The 10,266-nt window shown below is 66.9% G+C and overlaps 1 pseudogene; it reads left to right on the top strand.

The window, feature by feature from the left end:
• The first annotated feature begins 9,551 nt into the window (after positions 1–9,551).
• On the top strand, positions 9,552–9,998 carry LOC148773216 (NADH dehydrogenase [ubiquinone] 1 alpha subcomplex subunit 12 pseudogene; annotated as a pseudogene).
• Positions 9,999–10,266: the final 268 nt, after the last annotated feature.

Raw genomic sequence — 10,266 nt, 5'->3', positions numbered from 1 at the left:
CGGCCGCGGGTAAACTCGCGCTGCAACTTGCAAGGAAAGTGCCGGCCGGGGGCGGGAGGCAGCACGGAGCACGCGCGGCGCTGCGCACGGGGGAGGGTCGGCCCCGGAGGGGGCGGGCCCGCGGGAGGGGGCGGGCCGCAGAGAGGGGGCGGAGCCGCAGGGAGAGGCGGGGAAAAGCGGGGAAGGGGGAGCGGCCGGGAGGGGGCGGGACGGCGGGGAGGGGGCGGGACGGCGGGGAGGGGGCGGGACGGCGGGGAGGGGGCGGGACGGCGGGGAGGGGGCGGGACGGCGGGGAGGGGGCGGGACGGCGGGGAGGGGGCGGGACGGCGGGGAGGGGGCGGGGAGCCGCGGGGCCCGGCGCGCGCTCGAGGGCAAGGGGCGGAGCGCGTGAGATGGTGTTTGGCTCGCGCCGCGCGCGCAGAAAGTGGGGTCTCGTCCCTCTGCGCGCGCTAGGGGAGAGCCAGCCCAGCGGGCTCAGAAACAGGGGTACTCACGCCGCGGCGCGCGCCCTGAAATTGAGGGCTCGCGCCGCGCGCGCCCGAGCGAGGGTTGGTCCCGCACGCGCGCGCGGGAATCGAGGGGCTCGCGCCGCGCCGCGCGCGCAGGAACGGGGGGGCTTGCGCCGCGCGTGACGGGAGGCTCCGCGCGCGCAAAATGTGGAGTCTCCCGTCGTGCCGCGTGCGCAGGAAGGGGCCAGGCTCGCGCCACGCGCGCCCGGGGGAGGGCTGAACCTGAGCGCGCAGGAACCGGGAGGGCGGGGACTCGCGCTGCACGTGGCGCGGGGCCCTGCGCGCGCAAGAAGGATGGGCTTGCGCCGCTCGTGCCGGGCAAAGGCCTGGCACGCGCGCGCAAGAACCAGGGTGCTCGCGTGGCACCGCGCGCGCCGGAAAGGGGGATGCTCGCGCCGCGTGCGCAGCAAGGGAGCGGCCTCGCGCCGCGCCATGCGCTCAGGAAAGGGGGGCTCGCGCCCGCCCCGCGCGCGCAAGAACCGGGGCGCTTACGCTGCACTATGCGCGCAGGAACGGTGGGCGTTTGCGCGCCGCGGGGAGCGGTGGCCCCGCGCGCTCAGGAACTGGGGGGCTTGCGCCGCGCGTGACGGGAGGGTCCGCGCGCGCAAGAAGTGGGGGCTGGCGTCGCGCCGCGTGCGCAGGAAGGGGCGGGGCTAGCGCCGCGCGCTCCCGGGGAGGGCTGACCCCGCGCGCGCAGGAACCCGGGGACCCATGCCTCGGCGCGCGCCCAGTAAGCGGGGTATCGCGGCTCGCGTGCCGGGGGTGGCTCCGCGCACGCAGAAAGGGGTACTAGCGCCGCCGGTGGCGGGGGGCCCCGCGCGCGCAAGAGGTTGGGGGAGGCTTGCGCTGCGCCGCGTGGGCAAGAACGGGGGGGCTCGCACCGCGGGCGCCCGGCTAAGGAAGGGCTGGCCCGCGCGCGCACGCAGGAAAGGGGGTGGGGGGTGTGGGGTGGGGGGGTTGGGGGGGTGGTGTGTGTGTGTGTCCAGTCTGGCAAAATAGTCTCCCTTTCTTCAAAGGTTTGATTTCAAGCGAAAGTCCTAGCTCTGCGGGAGTGATTTCTCTGGAGGAGAGGGGCCAAAGAAAAGCAGTATTTTAATGCAAATCACGGCTCAGTCACTGTTTATGAACTGGCAATGGATCAAAATGAGGGATGTCAGAGATCCAGACTGCTCAGACCTGGCAAGAGCGCGTGCTTTCTGGGGGAGATGAGTTAAGATGAGACAGCAGTGTTGGGGGCTCCGGGTTCTGGAGGATTAACCTCCCCCGCCCCCCGGAAAGGCCTGCTGAAGGACGAGAGAGCGGACTTCCCCGACCCTGAGCTCTCCACCCTCACCCCTCCTCCTCGCTGCCAAGCATCCCCCTCGTGAGGCCTCGTGGCGTTCCGCGCTGCCCTCGCCGAGCCTGGCGCCTTTTCTGCCAGCGCGGGGCGGGGATCGGGCGGGGGCCGCGGGGAGGCCCAGGGCACATGACGCCCCCTCCCCTCGGCCCCCGCGCCCAGCACATGACCCAGGCCGGCCGGCAGACCCAAGCCGCGCGGGTCCCCAGCACGACCCATGGTCTCCCCGCGCCTCGGCACCTTCTGCTGCCCCACGCGGGACGCCGCCACGCCGCTCGCGCTGGGATTCCACGCGCGGGCTTTCCACGCGCTGTGCCTGGGCAGCGGCGCGCTCTGCCTGGCGCTCGACCTCCTGCAGCTGCGGCCCGGGCGCCGGCCCGCGGGGCCCGGGGTCGCCTCGGCCTCGCCGCCGACCTCGAGGCATCCTGCGCCCCGCCACCGCTTGCTACCTGCTCGGCTGCCTGGGTGAGCGTGCGACTCGCGCGGGCCGGTGGGGACCCGTCTGTGTGCGAGTGACGACGCCCGTCCCTCGGGTGGGGACTCGAGTGTGCGTGTTTCAGGGCGCGGGGCCCACGGGTGGGGACCCGACTATTAGTGGTTGAGGGCCCGTGCCCGCGGGTGGGGACCCCCTTCGTGGGAGGTGAGGGTGCGCACGGCCCGCGGGAGGGGGCCCTTCCGTGCACAGTTGAGGGCGGGAGGCCCACGAGTAGAGATCCCTCTATGGTTGAGGACTTCCGGTCCCCAAGTAGGGACCCGTCTGTGTTTTTTTTCAGGGCGCGCCTACGTGCGCGATTGAGAGCCCGTGGGGCTTCGTGCGAGGTTGATGGGGTGCGGCCCGCGAGTGGGAACCCCTTTGTGGGAGTTGGCGGCGCATGGCCCGTCGTAGGTGGGGACCACTGCGTGCGCGGTTGACTACCTCCGTTTGAGGGTGAGGACGCCTGGCCCGCGAGTAGGGACCCGTCTGTGCATTTTGCAGGGCGCTCATACCTCGGTGGGGACCTTGCCGTGGGCGGTTGAGGGCGTAAGGCCCACGTGTGGGGACACTGTGCGGGTGAGGCCGCCCGGAGTTCGAGTAGGGACCCGTCTGTGCGTTTTCTAGGGCCCCACCCTGTGCGACCCGGGGGTCGGGACCCTTCCGTGTCCAATTGAGGGCGCGCTACCAGCTAGTGGGGACCCACCGTGCGCGGTTGAGGGCCCATGGCCGACGAGTGGGGACGCCCTTCATGGGCGTGGAGGGCGCACAGCCTTGTGGTGAGGACAGCTCCCTACGCGGTTAAGGGCGCAGAGCCCACAGGTGGGGAACCCTTGGTGTGCAGTTGAGGGCGCGCGTACAGCCTTAGGGACCCATTCGTGCGCAGTTGATGGTGCGAGTTGGGATCCCTCTGTGTGTGCTTGAGGGCGTGCGGCCTGGGAGTGGGAACCACTGCGTGAGCGGTTGAGAACACACAGCCTTGTGGTGGGGACCGCTGCATGCGCGGTGGAGGGCACACGGCTCGTGAGTGAGAAGCTCTCCGTGTATGCTTAAGGGCGCACTGCCCGAGCGTGGGGACGCCTCTGTGCGCGGTTAAGGGCTCGCGGCACGCAGGTGCAGACCCCTCAGTTTGCGGTGGAGGGCGCACAACCCAGTGGTGGAGACCACTGCGTACGCAGTTAAGGGCGCACGACACGCGGGTGGGGACCCCTGTGTGTGCCGGTGAGGATGCCAGGCCCGCGAGTTGGGACCCGTCTGTGTGCCCAGTTGAGGCCGGCGAGTGGGGACCTCTCCTTACGCGATTGAGGGCACACGGCCTGCGGGTGGGAACCCCTCCATGCCCAGTTGAGGGCACGGGGCCCGCGAGTAGGGACCCCCTCCTTGAGAGTTGAGGCAACACGGCCCTCAACTGTGGAACTCTTCGTGTGCAGGGAAGGACACTCGTCCCGGGGGCCCCCACCCGCGCAAGATGCAGGGTGGGGGGCTCGCGCCACGCCCCCAGGAAGCGGGTACTCCCGCCGAGCCTTGTGGGCAGGAAGAGGGGCTGGCGCCGCGCGTGCCAGAGGTAGGGCTGGCCCACACGCCCAGGAAAGGGGGTGCTGGAGCCACTTGCGCAGGAACTGGGTGCCTCGTGCGGCACCACGCGTGCAGGAAGTGAGGACTTGCGCCGCGCCACGTGCGCAGGAGTGGGGGCTCGCTCCGCACTCGCTGAGGGGAGGGCTGGCCCACGCGAGCAGGAGACGGGGTGCTCACGCCAGATACGCAGGAAGGTGGGGGCTCGCGCCACGTGCGAATGGGGGAGGGCTGACCCCACGCGCGGAAGAACTGAAGGGGCTCTCGCTCCGCGCGCACAGGAAGCGGGGGCTCGCGCTGTGGGTTGACAGGGTCCCCTCGCGCCCAGGAGGTGGGGGCTCACGTCGGGCCGCGCCCGCAGGAATGGGTGGCTCATGCCCGGGGTGGCAGGGGAACCAGCTCGCGCAAGAAGAGTTGGCTCACGCCGAGCCGCGTGGGCAGTAAGGGGGGGCGCGCGCCGCGAGTGCCAGGGTGATGGCTGACCCCGCGATCTCAGGAACCGGCGGGCTCGCATCGCGCCGAGCTCAGGGGAAGTGTGGGCTCGCGTCTCTCATGCAGGCTGGGAGGGTTGACCCCACGCACGCAGGAACCGAAGGGCTCGCGCAACGGTACGTGGGCAGGCAGTGGGGGCTCGTGCCACGCGTGCCGGGGATCCCCGCGCGCGCAAGAAGGGGCGGGTCGCACCAGGCGCCCAGGAAGTGGGGCTCGCGCCGCGGGTGGCGGTGGGAGGGCTGGCCCGCGCACGGAGGAACGAGGGTATTCAAGCCACGTTGCACGCGCAGGAAATGGGGTGCTTGCCCCGCGTGGGCAGGAATGGGGTCTCGCGTCGTGCGTGCCGGTGGGACAGCTGAACCCGCGCTCGCAGGACCCGGGGGGCGGGGGGGGGGCTCGCGCTGCGCGCGCAGAAAGTGAGGAGCTCGAGCTGCGCCTTGTGCGTCAGAAGAGGGGGCTTCTGCCCCGCATGCAAGAAGTGGGGGCTCGCACCGCGCATGCCGGGGGCATCGCGAGCGCAGAAAGGGGGGCTCGCGCCGCGTGCGCTGGAGTTGGGGCTCGCGCCGTGTGCGCTGGGGGCGTGGGCTGGCACCGCTCGCACACTGCGGAGGGCTGACGCCGCGGGTGCACGCAGGAACTGGGGGCTCGCGCCGCGTGCGCTGGAGGGGGGGCTGGTGCCACGCTGCATGCACTAGGGGCGGGGGCTCGCTCCACGAGCTCACAGGGGAGAGCTAACCCCACGCGTGCGAATAGGAAGTGGGGGCTCGCTCCGCGAGTTCCGAGGGTGTCCCGCGCGCGCAAGAAGTGGGGGCTATCTCCACGTACCCAGGAATCCGGGGCTCGCCCCATACGTGCCGGGAGTCCCCGCATGCGAAGGAAGTGGGGCTCACGCCGCGAATGGCCGGGACCCGCGCGCACAAGAAGAGGGTGGGCTCGCAGCGCGTGCCTGGGAGAGGGGAGGAGTGGGAAGAGGGCTGACCTCGCGCGCGCAGGAATCAGGGGGCTCGCGCTGTGGAGCACACTCAGGAAGTGAGGATTCGGGCGGCGCGTGCCAGAGGGCCCCACGCGCGTAAGAAGGGGTGACTCCCGCCACGCATCCAGGAATGGGGGCTCGAGCTGCGGGTCGCTGGGAGACCCGAACGGGCAAGAAGGGAGTGCTCGCGCCCCGCCAAAGGCGGAGAAAGTGAGGGCTCGAGCTGCGCGTGCCGGCGATCCACAAGCGCATAGGAAAAGGCGGCTCGAGCCACGTGCGTAGAAAAGGTCGGGCTCGAGCCAGGGGAAGGGCTGGCCCCGCCCGCACGCTGGAAACAAAGGAGTCACGCCGCGCACAGGAAAGGGGGCGCCCACTGCGCGCAGTGCGGGAAGAGCAGATCCCGCGCGTGGGGGGTTGGGGGCTCCCGCCTCCCCGGTCAAGGGGCGGGACTCTCTCGAGCTGCCGCCAGGTGCCAGAGCGGGTGAGGGGTAAGTGGAGGCGGGCTAATGGGGCGAGGGGGTCTGGGGTGGAGGCGCACTTGGGGCTTCCCGAAGCCCGCGGGGAGTAAGGGAGCTGCGGGCGACGGCTGCAGCTCCGGGCTTGCGGTGACCTGGTGGGGCGCGGGGGTGAGTGGCGTTCCCCGTGGGGCCAGAGGTCCGTCCGGGGCAGCGGCTCGAGGCCCGCCCTTCCCTCCGCCCAGACGACAGGCAGGAGAGGCGGCGGACACCAGGTTTCATCCCTAGGTGGGGAAGATCCCCTGGAGGAGGGCATGGCCACCCCCTCCAGTATACTTGCCTAGAGAATCTCTTGGACAGAGGAGCCTGGTGGGCTACAGTCCATGGAGTCGCAAAGAGTCAGACACGACTGAGCGACTTTCGCTTTTAGGAAAGCCATCACTTAGATGGGGCGCTTATATTTTCAAGCGTGAAGAGTTGTTTTTTTAAAATCCACTCAGTATATTACCAATAGTACTAATCTCATTTTGAAACTTTTATGCGTCTAGAATTCAGCATGATTTCCAATGTTTAATGCACTTCCTCCAAAAATTAAAGCGGTTGGGCTTCCCTGGTGGCCAACAAGGTAAAGAATCCACCTGCAATGAAGGAGACCTGGGTTCAATCCCTGGGTGTGGAAGACCCCCTTGGAGGAGGGGATAGCAACCCACTCCAGCATTCTTGCCTGGAGAATCCCATGGGCAGAGCATCCTGGAGGGCTACAGTCCACCGGGTTGCAAAGACTGGAACACGAATGAGTCTAACTGGAACGCGACTAACACACTTTAAGAAAATCCGAATAAACGTGAACTTTTTTTTTTCTTTCCCCAAACAGAGTTACTCTTGAAAGCCCTGCCGGGGGAGGGCTGGCCCCGCGCGTGCAGGAAGCAGGAGGCTCGCACCGCGCCGCGCGCGCAGGAAGGGGGGCTCGTGCCCTGGGTGGCAAGGGACCCAGCTCGCGCAAGAAGGGGTGGCTCGCGCCGCGCCGCGTGGGCAGGAACGGGGGCTCGAGGCGCGAGTGCCAGGGGGAGGGCTGACCCCGCGAGCTCAGAAACAGGAGGGCTCGCATCGCGCCCCGCGCGCAGGAAGTGTGGGCTCGCGTCGCTCATAACAGCTGGGAGGGCCGACCCCACGCGCGCAGGAACCGGAGGGCTCGCTCCACTGTGCGCGGGCAGGCAATGGGGGCTCGCGCCGCGCGTGCCTGCGATTTCCAGGAGCGCAAGGAGGGGCGGGTCGCACCAGGCCCCCAGGAAGGGAGGCTCGCGCCGCGGGTATTGGTGGGAGGGCTGGCCCTCGCACGCAGGAACGAGGGTGTTCAAGCCACGCTGCACGCACAGGAAATGGGGTGCTAGTCCCGCGTGGGCAGGAATGGGGTCTCGCTTCGCGCGTGCCGGTGGGACAACTGACCCCGCACGCGCAGGACCCGGGGGCTCGCGCCGTACCGCGCGCGCAGGACGTGGGGGCTCGCGCCGCGCCTTGTGCGTCGGAAGGGGAGCTTCTGCCCCGCATGCAAGAAGTGGGGGCTCACGCGGCGCCCCGTGTGCTGGAGGGGGGACACGCCACGCTGCGTGCTCTGGGGGGGGGCTCGCGCCGAGTGCGCACGGGGGAGGGCTGACCCCGCGCATGCGCGCAGAAAGTGAGGGCTCGCTCCGCGCGTCCAGAGGGGGTCCCGCGCGCACAAGAAATGGGGGCTCTCTCCACGTACCCAGAGAGCAGGGGCTCGCCCCACGCGTGCCGCGAGTCCCCACCTGCGAAGGCGGTGGGGCTCGCATCGCAGGTGGCAAGGACCCGCGCGCAAGAATGGGGGGCTCCCGCCGTGCCGCCAGGGCAGAAAGGGGGAGCTTGCAGCGCGTGGCAGGGGGGAGGACTGACCCCGCACGCCCAGGAATAAGGGGGCTCGCGCTGTGGTGCACGAACAGGAAGTGGGAGCTCGCGCAGCGCGTGCCGGAGGGCCCCACGCGGGCAAGAAGGGCTGACTCCCACCCCGCGTCCAGGAAGGGGGGTTCGTGCTGCGGGTTGCAGGGGGCCCCGAACGCACGCGGAGGAATTGGGGGCTCGAGCCGCGCGTGCCGGCGGACCCCGCCCCCGCGCGCATAGGAAAAGGCGGCTCGAGCCACGGGCGCCCAGGAAGGGGGTCTCGCGCCGCGGGTGGCGGTGGGAGGGCTGGCCCGCGCACTCAGGAACGAGGGTGTTCAAGCCACGCGGCACGCACAGGAAACGGGGTGCTAGTCCCGCGTAGGAAGGAATGGGGGTCTCGCGTCGCGAGTACCGGTGGGACAGCTGACCCCGCGCGCGCAGGACCCGGGGGGCTCGCGCCGCGCCGCGCGCAGGACGTGGGGGCTCGCGCCGCGCCTTGTACCTCGGAAGGGGAGCTTCTGCCCGCATGCAAGAAGTGGGGGCTCACTCCGCGCGTGCCGGCGGACCCTGCGTGCAGAGGAAAAGGCGGCTCGAGCCACGTGCGTAGGAAAGGTCGGGCTCGAGCCGGGGGAAGGGCTGGCCCCGTGCGCACGCTGGAAACAAGGGACTCGCGCCGCGCACAGGAAAGGGGGGCGCCCACTGCGCGCAGTGAGGGAAGAGCAGATCCCGCGCATAGGGGGTTAAGGGCTCCCGCCTCTCCGGTCAAGGGGCGGGACTCTCTCGGGCTGCCGCCAGGTGCCAGAGCGGGTGAGGGGTAAGTGGAGGCGGGCTAATGGGGCGAGGGGGTGTGGGGTGGAGGCGCACTTGGGGCTTCCCGAAGCCCGCGGGGAGTAAGGGAGCTGCGGGCGACGGCTGCAGCTCCGGGCTTGCGGTGACCTGGTGGGGCGCGGGGGTGAGTGGCGCTCCCCGTGGGGCCAGAGGTCCGTCCGGGGCAGCGGCTTGAGGCCCGCCCTTCCCTCCGCCCGAACGACAGGCAGGAGAGGCGGCGGACACTAGGTTTCATCCCTAGGTGGGGAAGATCCCCTGGAGGAGGGCATGGCCACCCCCTCCAGTATACTTGCCTGGAGAATTTCTTGGACAGAGGAGCCTGGTGGGCTGCAGTCCATGGGGTCGCAAAGAGTCGGACACGACTGAGCGACTTTCGCTTTTAGGAAAGCCATCACTTAGATGGGGCGCTTATATTTTCAAGCTTGAAGAGTTGTTGTTTTTTTAAAGTCCACTCAGTATATTACCAATAGTACTAATCTCATTTTGAAACTTTTATGCGTCTAGAATTCAGCAGTATTTTAAATGTTTAATGCAGTTCCTCCAAAAATTAAAGCGGTTGGGCTTCCCTGGTGGCCAACATGGTAAAGAATCCACCTGCAATGAAGGAGACATGGGTTCAGTCCCTCGGTACGGAAGATCCCCTGGAGGAGGGGATGGCAACCCACTCTAGTATTCTTGCCTGGAGAATCCCATGGACAGAGCATCCTGGAGGGCTACAGTCCACAGGGTCGCAAAGACTGGAACACGAATCGGTCCAACTCGATCACGACTAACACACTTTAAGAAAATCTGAATAAACTTGAACGTTTTTTTTCCTCAACAGAATTACTCTTGAAAGCTAATATATCATGTGAAAACTCTAACCCTACATTATTGAGATGAGTAAAAACGGAGCGGACCTGAAGCTGCAAAGCCTGTGTGTTTGTGTGTGTGTGTGCTGAGTTCAAGCGAAAGTCCTAGCTCTGGGGTGATTTCCGGGGTGGAGAGGGGCCGTAGAAAAGCAGTATTTTCGAGGACAAGATGGAGTTGCTGCAGGTCCTGAAGCGCGGGCTGCAGCAGGTCAGCGGCCACCGTGGCCCCCGCGGCTATCTACGGGTTTTGTTCAGGGCAAATGATGTGAGGGTTGGCACATTAGTGGGAGAAGACAAATATGGAAATAAATACTATGAAGACAACAAGCAGTTTTTTGGCCGTCACCGATGGGTTATATATACTACTGAAATTAATGGCAAAAACACCTTCTGGGATGTGGATGGAAGCATGGTGCCCCCTGAGTGGCATCGTTGGCTTCACTGTATGACTGATGATCCTCCAACAGTAAAACCACCTACTGCTCGTAAATTCATTTGGACAAACCATAAATTCAATCTGAGTGGCACTCCGCAACAGTAGGTACCTTATTCCACCACTAGAAAGAAGATGGGTCCCACCTTCAACACCTTACAAGTAAAGACAACGAAAAGCAATTTACATGTAAAATATGGGGCTTTTCCTATAATTGTACTGCCCACTGTTAACTTGATTAAAGTTATTTGATTAAAAAAAAAAAAAGAAAAGCAGTATTTTCCTGCTAATCACCGCAGGGTCACTGTTTATGAACTAGCAACGGATCAAAATGAGGGATGCCAGAGGTCCAGACTGCTCAGACCTGGCAAGAGCGCGTGCTTTCTGGGGAAGATGGGTTAAGATTAGACAGCAGTGTTGGGGGCTCCGGGTCCTGGAGAATTAACGAC

Source organism: Moschus berezovskii, chromosome X, assembly GCF_049115385.1.
Source record: "Moschus berezovskii isolate FMDL1 chromosome X, NW_MosBer_1.0, whole genome shotgun sequence".
NCBI classification, from domain to species: Eukaryota; Metazoa; Chordata; class Mammalia; order Artiodactyla; family Moschidae; genus Moschus; species Moschus berezovskii.
This window is presented reverse-complemented; position numbering and strand designations above follow the sequence as displayed.